Source organism: Lipotes vexillifer, unplaced genomic scaffold, assembly GCF_000442215.2.
Source record: "Lipotes vexillifer unplaced genomic scaffold, Lipotes_vexillifer_v1.1 scaffold792, whole genome shotgun sequence".
Classification (NCBI taxonomy): domain Eukaryota; kingdom Metazoa; phylum Chordata; class Mammalia; order Artiodactyla; family Lipotidae; genus Lipotes; species Lipotes vexillifer.
The window spans coordinates 2,388,009-2,394,342 of record NW_006795663.1 but is presented as its reverse complement, the minus strand read 5'-3'; the positions used below and the strand labels follow the sequence as shown (position 1 = coordinate 2,394,342).

Genomic DNA, 6,334 nt, shown 5'->3' with positions numbered 1-6,334 from the left:
GAGTGAGGCGGGGAGGGAGTCAGCTCTTGGTAATTTGAAGTTAATTTTTAATTGCCTTGAAAATCACCGCGCAGCATCCAGTTCTGCCTTTGATGGTCAAAAGAAACCAGATGCTTTTATTCCTTTTCAGGACTTGTTTTCCCCCCAGCAATGATGCAAATTAGGCAATGCAGCAGTAGAAGTTGCAGTTGGTGTAATTTCTGAGGCAAAGGTCAGGCTAATTGTTGGTTAGGAGCTGGGACAGATGGGGCATATTTCTCCTGCTTGCTCTGTCCTGTTCCCGATAATGTCTCATTGGCATCGTCAAAGACAGGCACCCACGTAGGCCTTCATGACTAACTGAGGCCCCTTCCCCTAACCACCGGCCTGCCTGAGCTCTAGGGGGCGGGTGGGATGTGGTCCCTTTGCCCGAGCAGGGTCTCCAGGAGCATCAAACCTTAACGCCGGCACCAAGCTGCCCTGTACCACTGCTCTCAGTTTGTAACATCAGCAGTGCCGGCATTGCCAGAGAATGGAGCCTCGTTTTCTCCTGTTGCCGCATTCTCATTATCAGCTCAGCTGTAAAAATTAATATCATGGAGGCTCCCCTGAAGGATACGCAATGCATACTTGTCTCCGGGCAGCGTAAAATGTACCTTTGTACCACATTTAAGCAGCCATCTAGGAAGCTCGCCTGTGCTGTTTGGGGCCCTTGTAGAGCTATTTCCTATGAGCGGCAGGCGGGCGGGTTGCCAGCTGCCCTTGAGGAGGGGACCGGGGAGGGGCTTGACCCTGTGACGGGTAGAAGATGGAAAAACTGTCATCGCAAAACAGCAAGTGGCTCCTCTCTTGATAGAGGTGCAGACTTGCATCTTCGGGGCAGACTTTTCTATTGTACTGCTCAAAAGAGCAGAATGGAACTTTGGGTCCATAAAGCGTTTCCTCCTGCGGTTTGGGGGAAAAACTGGGTAGTAACCTGAACGTAGATGTAGATGGGATTACAGGAGGTGAATTTGTTGTCTGGGGCTACGCCAGAGCTGGGTCTCTCCTTTTGTCTCCCTCCGATTTTCTCCCTCCTTTCCTTGCTGACCTCACCTCCCTCTCCCCCCCCTCCCCCTCCCCCGGGCCACACACCTTAGTCAAGCAGTTTGACCCCTGAATGCTTCTGAGCCAGAAAGAACTCATGTCCCCTTGGCTGCTTCCTGAGTAAAGATCAGGGTGAAAGGGGTGGTGTGGGGTATTACTCAGGTCTATTTTGGAAATTCAGGATTCCGTCCTGACCATTCCTGGGCGTGACGTGTCTTTCCTTCCCGACAGCAGCCCCAGGTTGCCAAAGGGGGACCTAGGGGATTCAAACTTAAGGCTTGTTTGGCCACCTGGATTCTCCTGTTGGATCGCCATGATCTTAGAGCATTAGGATGGTGACATCCTACGGTGGCCCTCGGGGGGCCAAGTGGGGACTATGACGGGTCTCTGAGTGCTTTATGAAAATGCTCTTGTCACCCTTGCCTCGGAACCTTCTGCATTAAAGGTCTGAGTGTGATTGGGAGATTATTGGTCTATCTACTGGGAAGGCAGTGGAGGATGGGTAACAACCCGGTCCCTGGGGAGGGAATGCTTAGATTTGTATTCAGAGGTACGGGGGAGGGAGGGACATTGATGAAATTAGTCTTTCAGAGCCACTCTGGAGACTTCCTCACAAAAGAGAAGGTCCTCATGCAGCCCTCCCACCTGGTGCTGGGTCTGGCGTCCCCCGCCAGGCAGCTCTGACCATGATTTGGCCCCCATTCCCCTTAACCTTACTGGGACATCTACAGGAACAGCAGGGAAGACGCCAGCTCCTTCACCTCCCGTACACCACACGTCAGCCCCTCTGACGCCTTCCCTCCCCCATCCTCATAGCTGCTGCTCAGTCATTCCATGGGGCAGGTGACTGTCACCCAGCTAGGGTGTGGACAAACGCAACAAGATGGACGGGCTGCCCTCAGGCTGTCTCCCCCAAATCGAGGGCCAGACTAGACTCAATCACTCCAGCTGAACTGGGAACCCTGTGGCTTACCACCTACTGAGGGGCTGGCAGAAGCACCGTCCACCTGTACCTCCTGATAGATGGGGGCCCCACTTGGGGTACCGCAACACTTTTAAAGAATACCTTCTTTCTAGGGGCTCCATATGCACCTGTGGGACTGTACTTTTTTTTTTTTTTAAGAAGATGTTGGGGGTAGGAGTTTATTAATTAATTTATTTATTTTTGCTGTGTTGGGTCTTCATTTCTGCACAAGGGCTTTCTCTAGTTGTGGCGAGCGGGGGCCACTCTTCATAGCAGTGCGCGGGCCTGTCACTATCGCGGCCTCTCTTGCTGCGGAGCACGGGCTCCAGACGCGCAGGCTCAGCAGCCATGGCTCACGGGCCTAGTTGCTCCACGGCATGTGGGATCCTCCCAGACCAGGGCTCGAACCCGTGTCCCCTGCATCGGCAGGCAGATTCTCAGCCACTGCACCACTAGGGAAGCCCGGGACTGTATTTCTTATGTGGAAGCCAGATGTTAACTGGCCTCCCCGCTGAAAACACGGTGACCTGCCCATCGGGAGTTGTCATGAGAGAGAGTCTAGTGTCTAAACAGCACTAGTAGATCACCGAGCCCTCATTTGACTGTAGCAACTTGGGGAAGCTTCCTGGACAGCTAACTGACTCATCACTTGTGTGCACCCTGTGGCCAGTTATCCCTATAATGGGGAGCCTCCACTTAGAAAAGGTGGCACCAATTTGTCCCTGACTTTACCTGACCTCACCTTGCCCTGGGAGGCATGCATGTCTGCCTCAGCTCACCGACCCTAGTTGTTCTAGATCGTAGAATCACCCTAAACGCTTTCCCGGCAGGCCCAGGAGGAGCCTGTGTGGTCCCTAAGACATCCTGCCCTACCTGGACCACTGCCTTGGGCCAAGTGGAAAGGTCAGCACAGAATCGTCAGGCAGATGCCCCTGGCTTTCCCAAGGAGACCTGATTGTTTATGGCTCTGCTCAGATGGCTGGTCTGGGACTCTGTGGGGGACAGGATTGAGGTTAATAGTGCAGGTTGGTCTCATCTCACTGCTTGGAGTTCTGTTGGTAGTTGCCTTAATTAAATGCTGCATGAGACTAACTGAACAGATCTGGTCCTATTCTCTGTTGGTCAAATTAATCAAAGTGGCTGGCAGAGTGGTGTACTCAAGGGGAAATCTGCCAGAAGCTGAGGCTTCAAACAAGGGGTGCCTATTGCTGGGAGACAATTCTCCACGGGCTTTTGGCATTTCTGCATGTTTTGGCAAGCCGAGGCACTACCCCCCTTTATTTCCAGACCATCTCTTCAAGAATGCTGTATAGCAAACAGCCTTGGAAGAGAGTGTTCCCCTCCGGAGCAGAGAGCAGGCGGCCTCACTATTCCATATACAAGATTCCCCTTCCCTAAGAAGCAGCGTTTCTCTCCTGTAATGCGACCCACCATGGGTCCTATTGTCATCTGGTCCCTTTCATGTTGCCTTGTGCGATTCGGGGCTTGGGGAGCCGAGGCAAGAAAATGCTGCCAACTTGGCTCTTAATATTTCTGTGAGGGATGAAATCCTTTGTCTCTGACCCAGGAGCCTTGTGTTCTCTGCCAGATGCCATGAGAGTAGGGCAAGGTGACCCATTCGTGTATAAGCAGGGACAGTCTTGGACACCTCACAATTCTCAAACAGCCGTGTCTGGTCTGGACCACCCTTGAGTGAGCATCACGGGAGGATGAAAGTCGGAGAGGGCTGCTACTCTAGACTGTGGCAGATTGTGCTTCCTGCTGTGTGTGCGGGTCACCATCCAGCACTTTCCTTTGTCCGTCCAGACCAGGGAGGCTGACTGGAGAAGGCTGGGAGGGGCTTCTGGGGCCAGACCACATGGGTTCCTACCATGAGCCTCCACACAGCACAGCCTCTGTTTCCCATCTGTCAAGCATGGATAACTATAGCACCTACTTCGGAGGGATTTTGTGGGGACTCACCAGGAAGCCTCGGCCCCGGGAAGCCCTAATGAAGGTGCCACTGGCTACTGTCGTTACTGTTACTCTCACTGATAACATTATTGTATCGACCTGCACTCATTCTTTATAAGGCTCGCCTCTCCCTCTTAACAGCCTGTCTGTAACCTGAGTTTCTCTTTTCTACACCGAAATTGGCCAGTTTACATGGCACCCCTCACCACAGTCGCTGGATGTGCCTCTAATCTAATTAGACTAATTTCAATTTCCTGGATTTAATTACTTTTAATTTAATTAATTTAGAAGGCAGTACACAGGGTGATTAATTAGGAAACGTTACTGAGGGACTCGGAAGGTGGATTGCAGTATGTAAGTGTTTAAATCTTATTGTGCTCATGTCCTCCCATAGGTGCTTCACACAGGAGGCTGCCATGGCCCCGGGAGGGGCAGAGCCCAGAGAGCCCAGGGTGGAGCTGGGATTCGAATGGAAGTCACCTGGCACCAAGCAGTGCTCTGTCATTTCACGGCTTTCAGTGACAACTAGCGACTCAAAGGAAAGGCAGTTGATTCCAGGGAACTAAATTGAAACTAAGGCAAGAATCATGTAAGGTGAGGACAAACTTTGTTTCTCCATAGTTCACATAGTTCAATGTGTTTTTCACGTACACGATAAATAAGCAAATCATAGGGCTCCCTCTGAGCTGTCACGCAGTGAAATTTTCTTCCGCGCTCATGTGTTGAATATCTGGAATAATAATCATACTGTTAACAAACACACATATAGTGCTACATGCCAGGCACTCTTCTAAGTGTTTTTATATTGATTAGCTCGTCATGGTCCTAGGAGTTAAGCACCACGAGTGGGGCACTATTATTTCCATTGTCTGAAGGAGGCATCTCGGGCACTGCGTTGGCTCTGCTGGGGACATTTGTTATTTGTATTGTGCAAAGAGACAGCTCTTAGCGGAGTTCAGTCTGTGGCAGGGAGGCGGGGAAGACAATTTAGGGCTGGGCGTTGCTTCGAACGCCCTCGAAGTCACAGGTTTGCCCCGTCCATCTTTGAGAGGTTATAATAACAACCGTAAAAGCCCGTGGAACCCTTCTGTGGGTCAGGTACGCCTCAAACTGCTCGTGGCGTGTTGACGCCACACATGGCTGGCGCACCCAGTGTTCGCTTGAGGGCAGGCTGCCTGGGGCTTCCCCACAGCTCAGCTGGGCCCCAAAGGTCAGCGCGAGCCCCCCTCCCTCACTGCCTCTCTTCCTCTCGGCCAATGATTTGAAGAGGCCACAGGCTCTGGTCGCCAGTCGGGGCTTCAGACTGCAGTTCTGTTGGGCCCCTGGAAGCAGAGCTGAGCCAGACCCTTCGCTCTGAGCTGGGCCCTCCACCCTCAAGTTCCACTCCAAGCCCAAGGGCACTTATTTTCCAGATGGGTTCTTTGAGCACCTCCTGGAATGTCCTGTTCTCCTGGAATGTTGGGCCAGGCTATGGGTAAGGAAAGGAGTCAGCATGGTGCACACCCCACCACACCCCACCCCCCGCCCCAATGCACAAGCCATGCCTGATAGGGCTGGATCCTATTCCCTGGAGAGTAGAGACACAAGAGCTGTGTAGGAGAAATAGGACCAGTAGGTGGAAGCCATAGAGAGATTCTGTGTAAGAAAGAATTTTCTAATAGCCTGAGCTCTCTTAGCTAGAAAGGGCTCTTCAATAGGCTGTGAGCCACCGAAGGGGTTCAAACAGAATACTCATCTAACACCCATCACTGAGGGGGTTCCAACCGAAACTGCGTGGCAATCATTTGCTCACCTGATCTTCTCTTTCTGGAATGTTCTTCCTTATCCTTTTCTGCTGGTTGATTCCTAGTCAATCTTTAAGACTCAGCTCAGGGAATTCCCTGGTGGTCCAGTGGTTAGGACTCAGTGCTTTCACTGCTGTGGCCTGGGTTCAATTCCTGGTCAGGGAACTAAGATCTCACAAGCCACGTGGCATGGCCGAAACGAAAAAAAAAAAAAGACTCAGCTCAGGCATCACTTCTTCTAGGAAGCCTTCCCTGCATACTTGAGGCACTGCAGATGGAGCCAGGGGTCCTCTGGTTTCCTACAGTGCCCTGGACCTATCTTAATCATTGCCTTCACCATCCATTGTGATGATCTGTTCATCACTTTGCCTCTGTCACATTCTGTCCGTGTCACCCTCCAATAGCCCTGCAAGATAGACATGATTTCCGCCAGTGGGAGAATGGAGAACGAAAGCTCCTGCCCGTGAAGCCAGAAGGAGGTAGAGATGGTTGGGTCTGGTTCCCAAGCCCAAAGTCCATAACCTTTCTACTGTGAGGCTCTGCTGCTCTCCTGGCAGGGCCCAGATCC

At 52.0% G+C, this 6,334-nt stretch overlaps 1 non-coding gene across 1 annotated transcript; it reads left to right on the top strand.

The window, feature by feature from the left end:
* Window positions 1-5,859: 5,859 nt before the first annotated feature.
* TRNAE-UUC (transfer RNA glutamic acid (anticodon UUC)) lies at window positions 5,860-5,931 on the top strand. Its single transcript has one exon. It is a non-coding gene; the product is annotated as a tRNA-Glu (tRNA).
* The last annotated feature ends 403 nt before the right edge of the window (window positions 5,932-6,334 follow it).